The 21,197-nt window shown below is 46.0% G+C and overlaps 1 pseudogene; it reads left to right on the top strand.

Annotated features, from left to right (window-relative positions):
• The first annotated feature begins 2,061 nt into the window (after positions 1–2,061).
• LOC138515546 (cell division control protein 42 homolog pseudogene) lies at positions 2,062–2,690 on the top strand (annotated as a pseudogene).
• Positions 2,691–21,197: the final 18,507 nt, after the last annotated feature.

The raw sequence follows: 21,197 nt of genomic DNA on the forward strand, positions 1-21,197 counted from the left end.
AGTCTCTTTTCTACAAAAAGTCTCTTGCCTCCAAGGACCTGCTGCATGCAAAATAATTAAAAAAAAGAGTTCCTTCCTGTTTATACTTTGGGTGATGCCTCTTCACCCCAGGGTCCCCCTCTTTGGGCAAGGCCCCTCTTGAATATTAACCTCCCTCTGCCGGGTTCACTGTGGCTTGTATTTCAAAAGGATTTTAAACAATCTTTTCTGTTATGTTTACGATACTTAGTGTCTTTTTAAACAGTTCAAGGTGAACCTCCCTTTATTGGGTTCACTCTTGTCAGCAGAAATGTTCATTGAGGCATCAGGCTTCACCCGTTTTTATCGGCCTCCTCCTTCGGGTTCACTCTTGCCAATCTTTTCATTCACCATGTAGAATTCCTTACCCTTAGCCTTCCATTTCTGGCTGGTCAAAGACTTTCAACTGCACAGTGGATTTTGCTACACCTATGGATGACCATTTTGTCACTCTTCTCATGGCCCTCGCACAGAATGGAGAACCAACTAGCATCTCTCGCCATACAACCATTAGATGTCGGAACCTTTTCAGCTGGCTTTTCCCTGCGATCTTCACAGTTCTTTGAACTTTCCTCAACTTGCAACTTTCATTCAAAACAGTTCTGTATTTTATTGGTTCTTCCCATCGACTCACCAGCTTGGCTTTCCTTGTATCTGGAGTCAAGGATGGTTGCAAGCACCTTCTGTTCTCCTGCTTATCAGCGTAGGCACACTCAGTGTACCATTGACATCTGCTGCAGCACACGTTAGCTTTTGTTTGCGGTTTTAGGATTTCTTCCACAGAGGAATTGCGGGTCTGGGTTGGAAAGGGCAAGGTCGCTTGTCTCCTTGTCACCCCCTTGGGTCTCAAAACCTTTCTTCTCTTCTTGAACTGCCGCCCTTGGATAGCTCTCTTGTCGTGCTGTCTACCTTGCTCATAGTGTGCTCTTGTGCTCCACCTTTTATCCCTTTGTGGAAGGGAAAGGGCGTCAAGTGTGAGTGATTCTGGTCAATTGCCTGACAATTGCCTGACTTTGCCTGACCCTTGTGTTGGGACATGTCAGGTAAAGGGCCCTAATGATAGTCTGTTATCTCTCGTGGTGTGCAAAAGTGTTTGTGTTAGAAAAGGGGATGGAGGGTAGAGAGGTTGAGCATCCTATGTAGTAGGATAGGGAAGACGGATTATGAGAAGGGGAATACTGTGTCTCACCCATCGGTGTTCCCGCTCCACTCCCTGAGGACACCCCATCCAGGTGATCCTCCTGCACTGGGCCACCCCCACACACTGGATCCCATAGCGATGGCCATGTTCTGGCCACCTGGATGACAGACAACAGGGACTAGTTAGGGAGACACCTTCAGGTTTGGTTTCTGATATACCCTTCCTCCACACGATGTAGCCACATTAGTTTCACAGGGGAACCAGGAAAGAAAATGCACGGTTCTCTGTTTTTTTCTTTTTCGGTGTTCCACAGTGAAACAATAGGTTTGTAGGTTGGAAAGTTGGAAAGTGTCTGAGGCACTGTGTAAGCCAAAATGAAGGACTTTGAATTGGAACTGTCCCAATGACGTTTAGAACACAGTCTTTTCCTTATCTGGCCCATGTACGGGAACTTGCCAGTACCCTTTGGTTAAATCTAGTTTAGACAGAAAGGTGGCTGATCCGAGTTTATCAATTAGGTCATCAATGCTTGACATGGGATAGGCATTGAAGTCCGAAATGGCACTGACTTGACGGAAATCTATGCAGAATCTCCAGGAATAGTCAGGTTTAGTAACAAACACGATAGGAGAGGACCATGGACTCAAAGATGGTTCGATGTTATTGGCTAGCAACATTTTTCTGACCTCCTCTATCACTACCTGTTTTTGGGCTTCTGGGAGTCTTTAAGGCTTTAAATGAACCACGTTACCTTTAGGTGTTCTACTATAATGCTATGTGCCTTTTACTCGTCCTGGGTTTTCTGCGAATACATCTGGAAACACGACAACTACGTCTTTTAGATCTTCTTGTTGTTGAATAGATAGCTCAGGAGGAATTAAGTCAGTCAGAGTTGGGCGAGTCCGAGAGGTTAACATCTGATAAGTTACTGGAAGTGGAGTCTAACAAACTGAAGCCATGCAGACAATTAAATGTGTAGTTGTTGGGGATGGAGCTGTTGGTAAAACATATTTGCTAATTTCAAACACAACAAACAAATTTCCATCAGAGTATGTGCCACCAATATTTGACAATTATGCTGTAACTGTCATGATTGGTGGTGAGCCATACACTTTAGGATTATTTGACACTGCAGGGTAGGAAGATTATGACAGATTGCGACCTTTGAGGTACCCACAGACTGATGTTTTCCTAGTCTGTTTTTCAGTGGTGTCACCATTTTCCTTTGAAAAGGTAAAAGAAAAGTGGGTGCCAGAAATTACTCACCACTGTCGAAAGACTCCATTTCTATTTGTTGGCACCCAAATTGATTTAAGAGATGATCTCTCAATGTGTGAGAAACTTGCCAAAAATAAACAGAAGCCTATTACTCCAGAAACTGCAGAGAAGCTGGCCCAGTATTTGAAGGCAGTCAAATACGTGGAGTGTTCTGCACTCATGCAGAAAGGCCTCAAGGATGTGTTTGACAAGGCGATAGGCTGCCTTGGAGCCTCCGGAGCCAGAGAAGAAGCGCAAGTGTGTGCTGCTATGAACATTCCTCCAAAGCCCTTGTCCCAAATACAAAGCTGGTGTTGCTGTCACATTAAAAGCAATGTTTAAAGCAAACTAAAGATTACAATTGTAAAAGAAAGTTAAAAAAAATAAAATCAGTCAGAGTTATCTATTTCTTCGGGAACCAAACAGGCTAATATTTTGGCCTGGGTAGCTGACTGGTTCTCTTTCCATTATTTCAAGAGGTTGACATGATACGAATGGACTTTCTTTTTTCTGTCCGGTTGGGCTACTTTATAATTACAAGATCCTATTCTTTCTACTATCTCATAAGGTCCGTGCCACTTGGAGACAGGTTTGTTCTCTGAGGTGGGTAAGAGGATTAGTATTTTGTTTGCCTATGGAGAATGATCTTAGAGTCACTTTTTTGTCATAAGCAGATTTTTGTTGGCTCTGGGTCTTTTCCATATGAGTACAAACTTAGTGTCAAACTAATGTCATATGTTCTCGCATTCTGGTGGCGGTCTGCGAGATGGGAATGAGGGTCTCCTCTCATTATTCCCTGGTTTCCCTGAGCATGTCCAGGATGTCTCTGGGCCCTCTACCGTAGAGTCATTCAAAAGGAGAGAAACTTATGGATGCCTGAGGGGTTTTCCTAACTGCAAATAGTGCCCACAGGATCATTCAGTCCCAATCTTTCCCGTCCTTATCCACCAATTTCCATAAAATGAGGTTCAGGGTTTTATTGAATCTTTCTACCAGACCATCGATTTGGGGATGGTACACCGAGGTTCACAAAGTGGTAATGTGTAGTAGCTCTTTGACTTCAGTTATAAGTTTGCTCATAAAATTCGAACCCTGGTCTGATAGTATTTCCTTGGGAAAACAGACCCTGGGGAGAGAAATATGGTAGAAGTTGTTTGAGGATCTGCTGGGTGGTATTATTCCACATTGGAAAATCCTCTGGTTATCGGGTTGCATAATCTACAATCACAAGGACAAATTTATTACCTAGCCTGGATGTCGCTAGGGTCCAATTATGTCCATACCAATTTTTGAAAAGGGGATTTCTATGATCAGCAATGGATTCAGAGGGTCACTTAGTGGGATTTGTGTGCTGGCCTTTTGACAGATCTCGCATGTCTGAATGAAGGTTTTTATAGAAGAGTGAATACCTGGCCAGTAAAATTTCACACTAATATGCGCCTGTGTTTTAGATTGTCCTAAATGCCCACCAGTAAGCTTGTAATGCGCGATCTCTAATATGCTCTTGGGTATTGGTATGGTATGGTATTGTTTATTTATATAACGCCTTTACACAGGCAAGTGTTTCAAAGCACTCATGGAGGGAGGGAACATGGGGAAAAAACAAACAGTCGCTCAGAGCCCTTGAAATTCTGAGACAATGATAGTCTTCACAGGCAGAGGAAGTGCGCGAAAAATACATTTAACAGTTTGGGAGACAGCAAATAGGCCTGACAGAGATTCTGCCATTTTAAAAGTGCAATTAAGGGCTGAAGACAAGGGGGACAGACAGATGATCTTCAGGCGCAGTGCGTACGGATCGAGCAAGTGCACAGAGGGTCACAGGGAGGGGGAGGATCAAGTGCACCTGGTCGGTTAAGACTGGGGTAAGTGCTTCTTCCTTCCTTCCCTCCCGCCTCCATACCTGCCCACCCCCACCCTGATTGGCTCCTCTGATTTCTGTGTGTTGATGGAGAGAGCCGTTGCACACTGCAGTCGCCATTTCCATCAAGGCTGAGCGGGTGTTTGCTGGCTAGGAATCAAACCTGGTGAGACCCTCCTAGGCTTTTTACTTTGTATATTGTTTTTTGTTTTGGTGCCCCCCCTGCCCCTGCTAATTGCTCCCCCTGTGTTTCGCTTTCTGCTACTTCCCTTCTTCCCTCCGGCCTCCCTGCCCTCCCACCCCAACCCTGATTGGTTCCTCTGAATTCCGTGTGTTGGAGGAGAGAGCCGTCACACACCACGCTTGCCATTTCCATCAAGGCTGAGCGGGTGTTTGCTGGCTCGGAATCCACCAGGTGAGACCCTCCTGGGCCTTTTACTTTGTATATTGTTTTTTGTTCAGGTGCCCCCTGCCCCCTCTCATTGCTCCCACTGTGTTTCCCTTTCTGCTTCTTCCCTCCTTCCCTCCTGCCTCCCTGCCCGCCTGCCCCCCTCCCGGATTGGCCTTTTCTTTCTCATTACTGTCCGTCCCAGGGCAGCCCTCTGCCTGGCAGCCCCTGCAGTGAAGGTCCCCTAGGCAAAGGGAGGCTCCCACAGAGGCGGCTCCTGGCTGTGTCTGCAGGTGTCCACTGGGGAATCCAGTAACCAGCCGTCAACCAGGGTTTGACCCTCATCCACCCTGCATACACCTGTCCACATAGCAGACTCTGAAACGTAGGTGTGTTTTTCTCCCAGCTTTGAAAAAGTGCATTGTGAATGTCTCTAAAATTGAATTGGAAACCTAGGCCTTTTCCAATAAAGATCCAGGATTCTCAAACTTAGGTGTGTTTTTCTTCCAGTTTATAAAAAGTGCATTGTGAATTTCTAAAAAATCTGAGTCTCAGTCGTCGTGTCCAATTGTCAACTGTATCACCTCTCTCTCTCTGTCGCATCTGCTTGCACCCTTCCCTAGAGTTCTCCCCTTCCCTTTCCCTTACTCTTCTCTCCTCTAGCCACCTACTCTATGGTGCTCCCAGTCTCTCCTATCGTCTCTAACTGCTTCTCTATTGACTATCCTGCTCTCCGCATTAAATTTGGTAGGAAGAAGTTTAAAAAGGACATCCTGGTCTCCAACCCAGGCCTCCCTATCGCTGACACCTATACCAGTGCCTCCTCCAGGCGAACTTTCACCAACATCCCCTTTGTCATTCCCTCAGCAGACCTATAGACTCATATGGTCTCTGTGCTCTGTGTCTGTGTAGGACGCCGCCCTTTCGTTTCCAGTACCATTAGCTCTTAAGTCCTCCCACATTTCTTTGAGCTGTCCCTCCAGTTAGCTAGATTACAGATATAGCACCTGCTATACTAGGGATCCTAAAACCAGTACCTTTGAACCAGTTGTTTGGTTCCCACTGACCAACGACTACGTCCTTTTCCTATGAGTCAACTTCAAAATAATTAATGTCAGAAATAATGTTTTTTTTTTATTCTTGATTTTGGCTTTCTTTATACTACACTGTTGGTTGCCCTGTGAAAGAACTCAATATAATGCTTTCTGTATATGTTGCACACTGAGGCTGACCACCAATGTTTACACGGCTCTGAAACTTGCAAAGCACATGTTTTTATATGTTTGTTTGTTAATATTATTCCATGCACTTGCTATTTTTCTTCTATGCATTTGTTGATTAAATTAATGTTTTTGTTTTACATGAATATGAAACACTAAAATTGGAATGTGAATTCAATGGGGAATTGCATCTGCATCTCCTAACACTGGCTAAATAAATAAGCTAAAGGTACACCTTTAAGGGCTTGATTGCTCCCCTTTTTTGTATGAGAGTTAGCTTAGCAATACAGCTCTCACTATACTAAGCATGTTAAATAGTTAAGCCTTTACAGAAATGTATATGTAAAGTGACTCAAATTATGTGGTAGGACGCCCCCCTTTCGTTTCTGGAATGGAGGGGTCGGCAGAGGATTTTTTTTAGCAGGGGTGCACACGGGAGTGCTTCAGGGCAGTTGGGAAAGCTCCAGTGGAAAAGGAGAGATTGCAAAGATCAGTCATGGCTGGGGCGAGAGCATCAATATTGTCTTTAATTGTTTTGGAGGGCCAGGGGTCCACCTGTTTGGTTGAAGCCTTCATAGATCAGACTTGTCTGGTTCCCTCATCCGGTGTGATGGGTGAAAGAGAAGAGAGGGTAAGAGGAGGGGGGGCCAGGGGAATCTCCGGTGTTGGTTTACGCTGCGGTGTGGAAGATATGGTGGAAATGATGTCTTTTTTTTTTTGGTGAAGTGTGTAGCCAAGGCCGAGCAAAGGTCCTGGGTGGGTGTGAAAGAGAAAAGGCTGCTGCAGTATTCGCCAGTTCCTTGCGGCCATGTTGTTTGATGCCGTGGAGATGCAGGCTGAATAAAGACTCTTTTCTTGGTGCGGATGCAGAGTCAATAGTGCCTTTGAAGGAGGCAGCAGGCCAGTTTGTCTGATAGTTCGCCCAACGCTTTTCATTTTCGCTCAACTGCCCTACACTTGCGTTTAAGGTCAGCCAGTTCGGAGTCGAGTTGCACTTCATGGAAGGCTTCAGTCGGACCCTCATGACAGGGGAAAGAATGTTAAAAGTGTTGGAGATTGAGAAATTGAGGTTAGCAAGGGCTGTGCCATGGTGGGAGTCAGCCGAAGGATTAGGAGTAGGAGAGTAGGAGGAGGTTAACACAGCCACTGTCACTTTTTTCATGGGTCTGGTGACTTTGAAGCCAAGTGGCTGTGCCGGATGTATTGTTGCAAAAGGAGAGGAGAGCTTCAGGTGTGTTGAGAGAAGAGAGTGGTCAGTCCAGGAGAGGGAGGTATAGAGAGGGATAGAGAGAGGGATGTCAGTAGAGATGAGAGCATCCAAGGTCTGGCCCGCGGTGTGTGTGGGTCCAGAGGGAAGGATAGAAAGGGCAAGAGAGTCACAGAGGTTGCAGAAAGAACCTGAGGAGTCAGGAGAGTCCAGATGGATGTTAAGATCACCCAACAGGATGAATTGAGAAGAGGAGGGGAGTATGGAGGAAGCCAGGTCACCCCATTCAGAAAGGAAGAGGGTGGACTGACGTGGTGGCCAATAGAAGGTGGCCATAATGAGAGAAGATTGTGAGAGTCTGCAGACTAGGCACTTGAAGGAGGAGTAGGCCTGAGTAGGGATGATGGACACAGGTGTCCATTCTGGGAAGATAAGCAGCACTCCCCCACCTGTCTTCATAGGCCTGGGTGCAGAGAAGATGTTGTAGCCGGCGGAGCTATCCCTGAACCAGGTATCAGTGATGGCGAGCACATCAAGATCCATGGGTTTGAGGAGGTTGCAGATGTCAGATGAGTGTTTGACGGCAGAGCAGGTGTTGAGAGTGGCAATGTGGAGCAGGTCCTCCTCGGGAGCGGGGGGCACAGGGGACAGTGGTCTCCCCAGAGGGTGGCACGAGGGCCATGGGGATAGTGGAGGATGAAAGAGGAGCTGAGGACAACAAGGGAGCCGGGACAGTAAGGTAGGGCACGGGCGCCTGTACAGAGGAGAAGGAAGGCACAGAGGGCAAAGGAGCCTGGCCGGACGGAGAGGTGAGTGAGGAACCTGTCGAAGAGAAGCAGGTTGGGTCAAGGACCCTGAGCCATGATGGTGCCATTGAGATAAACATTAATGATGACTCTGGAAATGGTGAAGAGGTCAAGGAGAACCTCCCAGTGAGTGCCACCATTAATGGGAGAAGAGGCGATAGAGAGAAAGCCGACCATGTAGCAAGTGCATAGATCAGGTTTGTTAATGAAGAAGATGATGTCAGTGATAGTCTCTCTGGTGGAAGCCATGACACAGGTGTCTGCAATAGGAAGGCCTGGGTTGGAGCCCAGTATGTCCTTCTTAAGTTTCTTCTGGACAGATTTAGTGATAGGAAAAGGATAGGAGATGGTGAAGCAGTTGGAGAGGATAGGAGAGATAGATAGCGACATGGTTGCTGAAGTGGAGGGGGGAGGACAATTACCAGGCTGAAAGAACTGATGCACTTGGAGGTAGGGGGTAAGGAGCAGTGAGCGGCACAAAGGAAGAGGGGCAGAGGGAAGCGCACCAGCTAGTGAACAACACAAGCAACCACAAGGCACACCTACATTTGTTTTTCAGCAGGGCAGGTAAAACACATTCAGGTACTGGGATAGGCTAAATTCACATTTTTCGCAGGGCAGGTCAAACACATGCAGCACAGGGCCAAAGCTAAATACAATTATTAGCAGGACAGGTGAAACACATTCAGTTACTGGGCAAAGCGAGTTTAGTCAGAGTCCAGAAAGGTGAAAGTGAGAGGTCCGACAGTCAAGTTGTGAAGTAAGGATCGATGGGGCTAGTTAAAGGACCTAACCTTCAGGGAAGTTGTGGGTGGTCCATTGCATACCGCTTTTCCGGCGAACATGGAGTTTTCCTGAGTCTCTATGTGCACGTGGGGGAGGATGCAGGGGAGGACCCACAGACCCGGCCAGGCAAAGGACAGGGGAACAGACGGAGCCTTAGAAAGTGGGCCTTTGAGGGGTGGGCCAACTAAAGCCTGCCGTTCCACCACCGTCTGAGAAATGCTACAAGTAACCAATCGGTAGAAAGGTGGTCTATGTAGGTGGCCACACGTAGTCTCTTACATTTGTGAAAATGCGGCAGCCATCTTTCAAATGCCACGAGGGTGGCAGAGAAGGTCCTCCTGGACTTGCACACAACTCGGGCAGTGTGCTTGGTGTACAACATGCAGGGGGAGCAAGGTGCACAAAGTAAAAATTAAAATGTTCCGGGTTCTTTTTTCTTTCATTTTCAAATTGTAAAGAAATAAAGCATCAAGTATGCGCAGGCAGATATTCTTTTCTTTTTTTCTTATGCAGTCCAGTAAACCTCCTACCTCATGTGCGAAGGAGTTTGAGGGACATCCAGTGCAACGTCAATCTTCTTGTCGGGTCTGCAGGCTGGGAGTCAGTCTGCACTGGCTCCAAATGAGGAATTGATGCGAGGTAGGAGAGAAAGCAGGACCGGGGAGGGCCGTTGCGGGGTGGGCCGGCTAAAGCCTGCCAGTCCACCATAGGCTGAGAAATGCTACAAGTAACCAATCGGTAGCAAGTTGGTTGATGAAGGTGGCCACAGTATTACCAGTTGTGTTTTTACTAGACCTTCCATAGACACCTCTTGTCTATAAAGAAATCCTTGTTTTAAGAAGAAAAAGGTCTTCCCTTCTCTAAGCCTTCTACCTCAGGAATTGCTTGTAAAAAAGAGATGGATCATTTTGTTGGGCGAAGGCTAGGAATGGATAGATGATAGGTTCATCTCCCTCCCTTTCTTCAATGTTAAGGGGTTCATTAGCTTCCCCAAAGACTAAGTTTCCGCTGTTTTATCTGGCTCAGTTTCTTTAAACTGGGGAAATAGAGCTCTTTCCAAAATCCCCTGGGCAATTTGATCTCCATGATGTAACTCAAAGAGAATCTCACCATGATTCTGTAAGAGAACCTTCACATTTCCCCGGAAGTCAAGGTCAATAACGCCTGGTAAGACATCTTTCCCAAACTTCCATGCTAAGCTAGATTTCGGGGCCAATCTTATGTAACACCCCAGAGGGGGTATTAAAACCAAGTCGGTAGGAATCATTCCTCTTTTCCCAGGGGGATTACAGCTTCCCTACTTCTACAGATATCAAACTCTTTTGATTCCTTGGTTGCGATGGAAGGGTTAGAGGCTTTATGACTACGTTTTTGTAATTGTGGGGTTCCCCAATTATTTTCAATTGAGTCACATCACACTTCTGACACCATATGTAAGGAACTCATGGTGGCAATAGCAAAGACAGACACAAGTTATCACAGTTCAAGGGTATTTATTAAACTGTATAAATGGGTTGGAAAAACACCTAATCTAACCCTAAATCTAAGAAGGAAGCAAGCTACTGCCATCAAATAATAATAAGGCAGTTATAGTGGTGTCTTATCAAAATAAAAGGGCCCATACTAAAAAAAACAATTGCCAATCCTGAATACAGAAAAGTGTGGTATAAGGTTTCTTGAGAAAGAAAGACATGTTCACAAATGATAAGTCAGGATGTAGTAGCCGCAGGTTTCCCTTCCCCATGTTTTCAGCCCGGGACAAGGTGGGATTCCGGAGCACAGCACACACTAAAGATTGTGTCAGCATGAGTCTACAGTTCCACTCTCAGGTATCAGGACCTCGGGAGGTTAAGTCTCTTTTCTACAAAAAGTCTGTTGCCTGCGAGGACCTGCTGCATACAAAACAATAAACAAAGAGTTATTTCCTATTTACACATTGGGGGATGCCTCTTCACCCCTGGCTCCACCTCTTCCGGGCTCAGACCCCTATTAAATATTAGCCTCCCTCCTCCGGGTTCACGAATCTCAATGTATTTTTAAACAGCTCACAGTGAACCTCCCTTTATCGTGTTCACTCTTGTCAGCACAAATGTTCATTGAGGCATCGGGCTTCACCCCTTTTTATCGGCTTCCCTCCTTCAGGTTCACTCTTGCCAATCTTTTCTTTCACCATGCAGGATTCGTTTCCCATTACTGGCTGGTCAAAGACTTTTGACTGTACCGCGGATTTTGCTACACCTCTGTATGACCGCTTTGACACTCTTCTCATGGCCTTGCACGGCCTTCTGGTATACATTTTATTGACAAAAACTAGTACCGACTAGAGTCTCTCGCTCTACACCCACGTGGTGTTGGACCTTTTCAGCTGGCTTTCCCCTGCAACCTTCACATTTCTTTGAATTTTCCTTAACTTGCACCTTTCATTCATCACAGTTCAGTATCTTATCTGTTCTCCCCTCGACTCACCGGCTGTGATGAACTGCTTGGCTTTCCTTGTATCTGAAGTCAAGGATGGTACCACGGTAGCAAGCACCTTCTGTACTCCTGCTTATCAGCTTAAGCACGCTCTGTGAACCGTGACATCTGCTGCAGCACACATTAACTTTTGTTTGCGGTTTTACCATTTCTTCCACAGAGGAATCGCGGGTCTGTGTCGGAAAGGGCAGGGTTGCTTCTCTCCTTATCACCCCCTCGGTTCTCGCTGCCTTTCTTCTCTTCTTCTCAACTGCTGCCCTTGGATAGCTCTCTCGTCGTGCTGTCTGCCTTGCTCGTAGTGTGCTCTTGTGTTCCACTTTTTATCCCTGTGGGGAAGGGAAAGGGCCGTCAGATATGAGTGTTTCTGGTCAATTGCTTGACTTTGCGGATCTGCGTGATCCGTTCGCGGCTGGTTTTCCCGCAACGGAAAAGTTTGCATGGGAAATGTACGCACCACAAAAGGTTTGTACATTTCCCATGCGAAATACTTGTCCCCTGCAATCCCCGCTCACTATACTGTAAAGTGTAGTGAGTGGGGAGTTGCACGGGACACCCCCGCAGCCCCCTTTGTAAAAAAAATGTTTTTACCTACCTTAAATGCATATCACCAAAGGTTCAAACTTTTGGTGTTCGATCCTTCGGTGCTATGCATTTTCGGTCTTTTGATACTTGCAGACGTTTTTACTCGGTAAAAACATACAATACCGACTTTGCCTGACCCTTGTGCTAGGACATGTCCGGTAAAGGGCCCTGAGGTTAGTCTGTTGTCTCTGGTGGTGTGCAAAAGTGTTTGTGTTAGAAAAGGGCGGGGATAGAGAGGTTGAGTATCCTATGCAGTAGGATAGGGAAGAGGGTTTTTTAGAAGGGGATTACCTCGTCTAACAAGCTTGTGTTCCCGCTCCACTCCCCGAGGAACCCACATCCAGGTGATCCTCCCGCACTGGTCTACCCCAGGAACTAGATCCAATAGCAATGGCTGTGTCCTGGCCACCTGGATGACAGATCCCCGGGGACTAGTTAGGGAGACACCTTCAGGTTTGTCACAGCCCCCAGTTCATATCCTACCCTTTAACGACCATCACCAGGGTGACTCTGAGAAAAAAGTTACATCTGCAGCTTTGCATTTCTGATGTAACAGGGATAACACTTAGAAATATTAATGGTGGCGGCACTCTGGTAGTGGGCATAGCCCATCCTGTTGGCAGCGCTTAGCCCAGTTGAAAGGTAACTCTAAGATTCACTACTGTGGTTTTAGAATCGCAGAAGCAGGATCTATTAGCAGAATTTAGGGACAAACAGCTGGAGCACAAACCCTTTCTTTATGATATGATAGTTGCACTTAACACATCAGTGGTCAGTAAGTAGAGCTATTTGTTTCACAATGACAAGCCCCACTGAAACAACCTACTCTATTTTTCAGGGTGTGATTTGGACAACAAGCCCTCATCATTAGAAATGGAGCATTGCAGCATTTTGCGTAGTTTCCTTGCTCACCCTTGGTTGGGTGGTGGGACTTCCTATCCCGTTGTGGCGGTTCTTGTATCTTATCCTTGACTGGGCTCCTCAGCTGTTCAGCATATTTTTGTTTATCGATTTACCCTTGTGGGGTATTTGGATTCTCAGCGCTGCGTTGGATATAGGCTTTCTCAACAATGCTTTGCTGCACAGTGTTCGTTCCCGCTTATGGGAGCTTCGGATGCTCGGCCTGCATGGGTTGTGGACTTTCTGACCCTTGCTTCACTGCTCAGTTTTTTCACCCCTTCGTGGAGCATTTGGATTTTCTGTCCAGCCTCAGCTATGGGCTTTCCCACCCTGTTTCGCTGCTCAGTTTTCTCACCCACATGTGGGGTCTTCAGATTCCCGGTCCTGTGTGGGCTATGGACTTCCTGTCAGTTGCTTCGCTGCTCAGTTTACTCACCCCTTTGTGGGAGCTTTGGATTCTCTGCCCAGTGTGGGCGATGGGCCTTCTTAGCCCAGCTGTGAGTGTCAGCTCTCCCCCACCCTCCAGTTGGGTATACAGATTCTCATCCCAGCGTGGACTATGGGCTTTCTCAGCCCTGCTTTGATTGTCAGTTCACACATCACCTTGTGGGGTATATGCACAGCATGAGCTATGGGCTTTCTCAGCCCTGCTTTGATTGTCAGTTCACACATCACCTTGTGGGGTATATGTGTTCTCAGCCCAGCATGGGCTATGGGCTTTCTCAGCCCTGTTGTGGTTGTCCGGTCTCTCACGCCCTCATGGGGTATTTGGATTCTCTGCCGGACTAGGCTCTGTGGTGACCTCACTGCCCCATCACCCGTTCCTTGTACGATGCTGTGTACCTGCATTGCAGTGGCGTTGTTTGTTATGGGAGGCGGTCTGTCTGGCCAGCGCGGACCCATTGTCTTGTGCGTCAGTTCCTTCTGTCCTGGACTGATGGACAGTAGCATTGGATAAGCAGGATGCTGGTACGTGGTTTCTGTCGTTGCTTCACTTCCTTTGTTTGTGGCTCTGATCTCCTCGGATTCCCTGCCTTCATTGAAGTGTCAGTGTTCTGTTGGCTTCCTTGGCCCTTTGCACACTATGCCGTCTGTAAGCCTCTTCCTCCAGGCTCTTGCTGTGAGGGAGATACTCCCTCCTCTGTACATTGGCGCCGGCTGGCATTTCCCGCTCTCTGACTAGTTATTTTCCTGTGTTTCGGCCCAGAGACCTTCAGGTGCCTCCCTAGAATGAAATGGTTCTGCTCTTCAAGAAAGGGCGACAACAAATACAGGTCAGAAACCAAGCACAAACCATGCACTTTTAAAGGGCACTGTGCAGGTACTTTCTCTCTCTCTCTCTCTCTCTCTCTCTCTCTCTCTCTCTCTCTCTCTCTCTTTCTCTCTCTCTCTCTCTCTCTCTTTCTCTCTCTCTCTCTCTCTCTCTCTCTCTTTCTCCCTGCCCCTCTTCCTCTCTCTATCTCTCGCTTTCTGTCTCTTTCTCTCCCTCTCCAGCTTCTTCTCCCTGTCCATCTCTCTCTATCTCTCCCCAAATGTGTCCCCTAGGCTCCAAAGGTATCAACATAGGCATGCGAGGGCTGAAGTGAGGGATCACACTGTGTTGTGTGATACCCTCCTGGCAGGTCCAATAGCCCTGCCCAAAAGAGGACTCATCCAATCCAAGTCTTGGTCACTTTCTTCACACTGCTCTTTCCCGGCTTCAAACACTTCCAACGTAGGGCGGGGTAAGTTAGCAGACTCTGCCACCGTCCTTTGACAGACAGATCCATGACAAGGGCAAGGGGTATCTATATTTGTGCAGAGCACAGTCTTAGATGCCCTACATAGAGAATGGGTATCCAAGATTATTACATGGCAGCCCTGGTCTCCCTGAGTCTCTCCTCTGGGCTGAGCATGTATGTGAACATGCTGTTGGGCATATTGGCTTTTGCATTTTGCAGTTGAACTGCATCCAGACGTATTGCCAATGCAAACACTGATCAAAGCTGTCTTATTAGTAATTATTTTAACGGTCGGGGACTGTGCTCAGACCTTTGCTCTCCATTGAGGTGTTTTCTGCCCCTGCTTAATTATGAATTTGGCTTCTTAACAGTCCCCTGAGATACAAACGGGTTTCTTAGTGGAAACATTCTCTTATTCGGCTCTGATGAGACAGCGAACACACTTCCCCAGCTTAACCATAAAGATAGGAATCCTAACACTTTTTCGAAAACCACGTATATGTATGTATGTATGTATGTATGTATTTTATTTTTGTATAGCGCCGGTAGCCCGAAGGCATCAGGGCGCTTAAACTTACAACACAACAGCTACATAAAAGACAGTAACTAGCGGTTACTGCGGCCTTGTGAGTGCCCCTGAGCACTACCGTCCCCCAGTTCCTCATCTAAAGAGGTGTGTCTTCAGCTGCTTCCTGAAAACAAGATGATTTGCTTCAGACCTGAGAGTTTCAGGAGCGCTATTCCACAATTTAGGGGCCAGCACCAGAAAAGATCTGCCCAACCCGGATTTCAACTTGAATTTAGGTACATTCAGGAGGCACTTCCCCCCCGAGCGTAGACTTCTACAGTGAATGTAGGGCACTACGCTCTTTTTCAAGTAGGCCGGGGCTGAGCCATAAAGGCACTTGTGTACCAGGCAAAGAGCCTTGAACGTTATGCGTTCCTCTACTCTAAGCCAATGCAGAGATATCCTATCTGCGGTGACATGATCTTTCTTCTTCAGATTCTTAACTAACCTGACCGCATTGTTCTGGATCACCTGGCAGCTGGATAGGTCCTTGGATGAGGCCCCTAACAACAAGGCATTCCCGTAATCCAGCCGTGATAAGATGATGGCTCTGGCTATCGTGGCCATGTTTCCTTCCTTGAGGAACGGCTTGATGGCTTTCATAAGCCTGAGATAATACGCTGTGTTTTTTTGAAGATCTCTGCTTTATACTTAAGTAATTTTTAGCTTTGGCTGTTAGTATAAGGCAAAACTATGGGCCTCATTACGACCCTGGCGGAAATCGCGGTGCAAAATGCACCATGGAGCACGGCGGAAAGCTGCCGATAGCGCCATGGGGGTTGGCGGATTTTCCGCCCCATTCCGACCTTGGCGGGGCGGTAAATCCCCATCCCCCATTTTACCCTTCCCCATTCCCATTTTTGCCCCATAGGGTATAATGGGAGTGGGGAAGGCGTTAATTACGCCACCGTAAAATACGGTGGCGTAATTAACAACAAGGTCCCGTAGCGCCATGGATTTCTCCGCCCGGAAAAACCAGGCGGAAAACGCTCCATGGCGCTACGGGAACTCGTAGTAGGGCGGACGGGTCCGCCGCGAATAACGCTGGCGTAAACCCACTCCGCCAGGGTCGTAATGAGGCCCTATGTCATTAGAGTACAGCTACGGACAAATGACATTTGAGGAGGGACACAAAGCTTGCAGGTGTTGTTTCGTTATTTACCCATCCATTTACTGCCTATGGCCACGCTAATCCACATGGCCATTCCCACCCACTTCCTGACCCTGCCCGCCTAAAACGCATCCTCCTGGGATCTGTTTCAGCTAGCTTTATCACGCCTTGCCATCATAGTTTGTGTTCTAAGTGCCTGCCAGTGTTACAAAAATCAGTCTTCTCAGAGTTAAAGACTTAATTGTAGCTGTAAACGTGCTATGTGTGTGATAAAATGTCTTATCCAGGTCTGCCTTCAGCCACTTGATTTGTAAGCACCTTGAGTGTCCTTTACTGAAGTCCTGTTAAAAGCAAGCATTGGCAAAGCCATCAGTTTTGGCTTGTTCATAAGTATTAGACATTTGCCAGGCACTGCTATTGTATGCCCATGTTCTCGAACCTTTTTTAGCTTCTGTTACTGATCGCCAATTAATACCACTATGGCAGCCTTTCCCATGCCTACACAAAAGCCAAAATGATTGGCATTGCCAATGCTCGTTTATCTTCTAGCTCCCCTTGATCCTATGACTTAATAAAGTAGCATGTTGTGCACATATACGCTATGAAATTATCACTCATTCTCCCATTTACTCACTCGCCACCCAAGCTGTCAAGAAAGAGAAGGAGGGTAGGATGTGGCACCCTTTCATAGAGGATTCCACCGTCTCATTGGTCTTCCTCTCAACGTACGTGTCCGTTTTTCAAACTCAAATATTTATTTATTTATTCCAATTATTTCTAGTTATTGGTTCACACGTTCTGCTGCTGCTTCCTACAGTAAAGCTACCATGCAGCACATGTTTATTATTCCAACTTTAACTGAAACGTAAGATATGATCAGTGTGAATTTTTGATCAGTTATCTGCCATCTGCAGACCGGCTAGAAATATCTTGTGTCATTGACAGCCATGAAGACATTTAGCAAAATGAGCATCACATAATATTACGGAGCATAACGCAAATGTTTTTTTTAAGGTACCTACCTATTCATTGATCCATTGCAAACCCAAACAAAATGACTGCGAAGAGAAAAAATAATGGGAACTTGTTCATAGACGGGGAAAAGCTCAGAGAATATGAATTATAAGATGCAAATTGTTTTTGGAAAAATACTATTGCTATTATGACCGACGAGACAAAAAACATAGACGAGCCCTTAGCCATCTTCTGTATAAAAGGCTTCCCAGCCTTCTTACTGTACATCCGGGAACTTTTCCTCTGCGTGTGAGACTGGAATGAGCAATTTCCTTCTCTGCCTCCTGAATGCCCTGGCCGGCAACATGGCTCTTGCTGATACCAGGGATTTCAGAAGCCATTTTCAATTGCAGGATTGTGGGAAGTAATGGCGCATGAAAAATAATCTACTGTGTGGCGCAGGAAAAACACGTCTACTGTTCGTGTTCTGTGGTCGTAGGTAAGGTCTAAATGTGCATGGCCATAGACAAGAATCAGCTGCCTTTTATCCTACAAGAAATCCATCTGAGACTACTGCACTGTTCAGTATTTCTGCCTTGTTACTTCCCTTTAAACCTTTTCCTTTGCGTTATTTACTGTTGCGGTGTAAAGGCTCTATACATTGGGCACCCCGAGGCAGTTACCCAGTGTACTTGATTACCTTTAATGAAAATGTGCAAAACTTACCACAATTTAGTAAACATTTTTTATTATTTCAATCACAAAACACGGCAGAGTAATGCCATGCGAATGCAGGTTGCCACGGGTTTCACAAGTGATAATGACTCATTTAATTGAAACAAGGAATGTTAGCTCCATTTTAATCTACCAAATGCCACTGGGAGGTAAGAAATTACAGTGGAAGAAGGCACATGCAGTTATCAAGCCTTAATCAAATGTTCCAATCGGTAGAAGGGCAGAAACGGACATAGGGATGGAAATGGGGGGCAAGAAAGACATAATGAAAGAGGTGGAGGGCTGTGGGCACACCCTAAACACCAGCAGAGATCACGAGGGCATCAAGTGCAGAAATGCTCAAAGCCCTTCCAAATGCCTTCTGTCTTGCACTCACAGTCACACAGAGTCTTCTCAAATGCTGCATGCACTCATGTCTATGGACGAGTTACTTGCCTTTGGCGATACTGTGCTCTTCCACCACTAAAAATGATTCTCTCCCGGAACTCTCTTTGTCTCCATCTAAACCACTAAACGTGGACATTGAGACTTAATAGGAACAATCATCTCTTGATAATGAAGTTAGTGTTCATTATCAGGTCTACTCCTGAGTGACTCTATGGCAACATACAAAAAGTGGTACAGGGGATCACAGTGTGTGCCAGATAACCAGCATCTCTTTTACCAACTCATTTTGGACAATCCTGAAGTACATATGCTGCAACCATATCTCTGCGTGTAAGTAGGCTATTTTCACGTTACAGGTTTTCACCCACATTGCTCCAGCAGCCTACCCTAATTAAGTGACCCTTTTCTTCCTTATCCAGGATGGCTTAATACAAATGTTTTCACCCTTGTTATATGTAAATATCTGATGCCGTACCATAATCTTCACTCCATCTTTCTTCCGTGTCCCTTTACATGGCACTCTACTTGCCCTAGCATTACTTCAATTGACCCTTCCTTACTAACTGCCCTACCATGGAGGAGCCATAAAGGTACCCTGAACCAGTTCTTGTTCCCCAAATTATCATAGTTCCACAGATTCAAAGTGAGTAGACTAGTCTTGAGATGATGGGTGGTTTAGCAGTAGTAAGTAAAAGGATGAGGTGTAGGAATGAAGATTAACAGTAAGCAATCTCCATATCCTATCGCCCTCCACTTTCTCATACAATTCCTTGAGCACATGAGGATCTAACCAAGCAATGTGTCTTGCTTCGAGTTTGCAGAAAAGTCACACCAACATCAGAGAAATGTGCAGTAAACACTTGTGTTTTATTTCATTACCTAATTATACGTGCAATGTTTATTTTAGAATTTCTGATCTACAGGATACATTATCTGGCTCACCCGCCCCCACCATCCATTGAGAGATAACGGATGAGGAGATTTCCAAGTGGAATCTGTACAAATATGTTCCAGGCATACCATCATATCAGTATAGTAGGAAGAGGGCATGGATGAGGTGGAACGACTCTACACATGCCCAGGAATCTCAATGGACAAGCCAGAGATACAGTACACCAGATCTATGATGCTAGTGTAGCCTCCTAAATATTCCTGTCCCTGTTAGCAAGGTCAAAATTCACAATAAGACTATTGCTTATTTCGGATCAGTAGAATTGTCAGCAAATAGAGTTAAACAGTTATCTTATTATTCATTAGTGCCTATAAGTAAACAACGTTTTGCACAAACAGTTATCTTCACACCAAGCTTATGGAGCAAAATCTTCCCCGGGGTTGGGAGGATTGTTAAAGAATGAAGTAGGCACAATGATCTCCTGATTGAAATGAAATGAGAACACTGTCTTAGGCAGAAAATGATGATGCAGTCTCAGGAAAAGCTATTAATAAGGAGTGACTACTATCAGAGAATGCAATTCTCCCAACGGCCTAGCCATTAGGAAATACACCTTCAAAGGCAACAACTTAATAAAAGTACCAGAAGCAGGCCCAAAGAGGGGAACGTGATGGGCATACTATACCTAGGGGAGATCCCATCCAAGTGCCAAGTCACTAGGAGCAGGGGAAATGATGGGAGCCCCAAGAGAAGATGATGTACACAGGCTTCCATTGACTCAAGGCTCCCCTGCTCTTAAGATAAGGCTAAACACCTTAGTATCCAACCACTTAACTCTGAGAGTGGCACAGGGAAGATGCAAGTCAGATCCTTCATGGAAGAATTGAAGGATCTGGGCAGTCAACTCAAGAATGAAATCTCCTCTCAAAGCAACAGGACTGAAATGAAGTTCAATGGTGATCAGATGTTTTGTGGTTGGAAGAGCGATGAGAGGCCTGCATTGAGAGCATCAAATCATTTGACAACCATAACGCTTAGAGTCCAACCCTTTCAACAAATATGGCAACAAAACCAGACTTCAACAAGTGTGTACTGAGGGAACAGGGGCCTGAAGAGGACTTGGTGAGATGGATAGGACCCACTCCTGAAAAATGGTTATCCACCTTAGGCGAGGAAACCAGGATATCCTATGCCAAAATGCGACAATCAGAATCACAGCGGATCTCTCACCCTGTACATAAATGTAGCAGTGAGGGGAAAGGGAAAATGGATAGAGGATATTGACCATGAGGGACATGGATTTCCATGCCTCCTCCTGCTCCTGACACTTGGAGCAGAACGAAAAAAAGCATGGCATTGTCCTGCTTGTTAAACAGATTCACTTTAGGTCTTCTAAAGATGTTGCATAGTTCTGGAAATACCCATGAACTAGAAAGTAAGCCTGGGACAAAAGAAAATCTCAGCTCAGGTGGTCTGCAACAGAATTGTCCGTGGCCTTGACATGGAGGGTAAAGGCAGACATTACTTTTCCTCAACTCATAGCCCCTTCTGGAAAACGAGGACAGGCAAAACGTTTTACTGAGACATGCTCAGTTTGTTAATACATGCTTTGTCACAATGGTTTCCATCACAACCAAGATGGCTATGAATTTTAAACAACCTTGCCTTCGACTGGTTTCCCAATAATGCACACAACATTTAAAAGGCCCTTTCCAGCATCCACAGAGCATACTGGAACAATAGACCAGACTATGTTTGACAGAGGCAAAAATAAAACATCTCCTACCCAGACTCCTGAGATCCACAATCTCAAGATCTGTTCTGACAGCTGCTTACAAAAGGAAGACATGATAAGGCAGAGCCTTGGAGGTTGCAGGGTCTTCACTCTGAAGAAATATCTCATCCTCAAACAGATACTTGGAGAACCGTACGCATTTCAGTAAAAGGCAAAAAACGATTTATTTCTAAGACATCTTTCAGCCTGGACTCCTGGACCATTGTATGCCCTGTTCCAGTGTACTTGTCAATGCACCTTGTCGCGGTGCACTTATCTGTCCCTGTATTATCTATACTGGTTCTGTAGCTACCCTAAATGGCTGCACTTGAATATTTTTCAATGTCTTATATGCTCTTCTCCCTTGGTCCGTATCTTGCTCTTGACTGTTCTGAATCTCTTCAAGTATGTGAA

This window comes from Ambystoma mexicanum, chromosome 6q (assembly GCF_040938575.1).
Source record: "Ambystoma mexicanum isolate Mex_15411 chromosome 6q, UKY_AmexF1_1, whole genome shotgun sequence".
NCBI lineage: Eukaryota > Metazoa > Chordata > Amphibia > Caudata > Ambystomatidae > Ambystoma > Ambystoma mexicanum.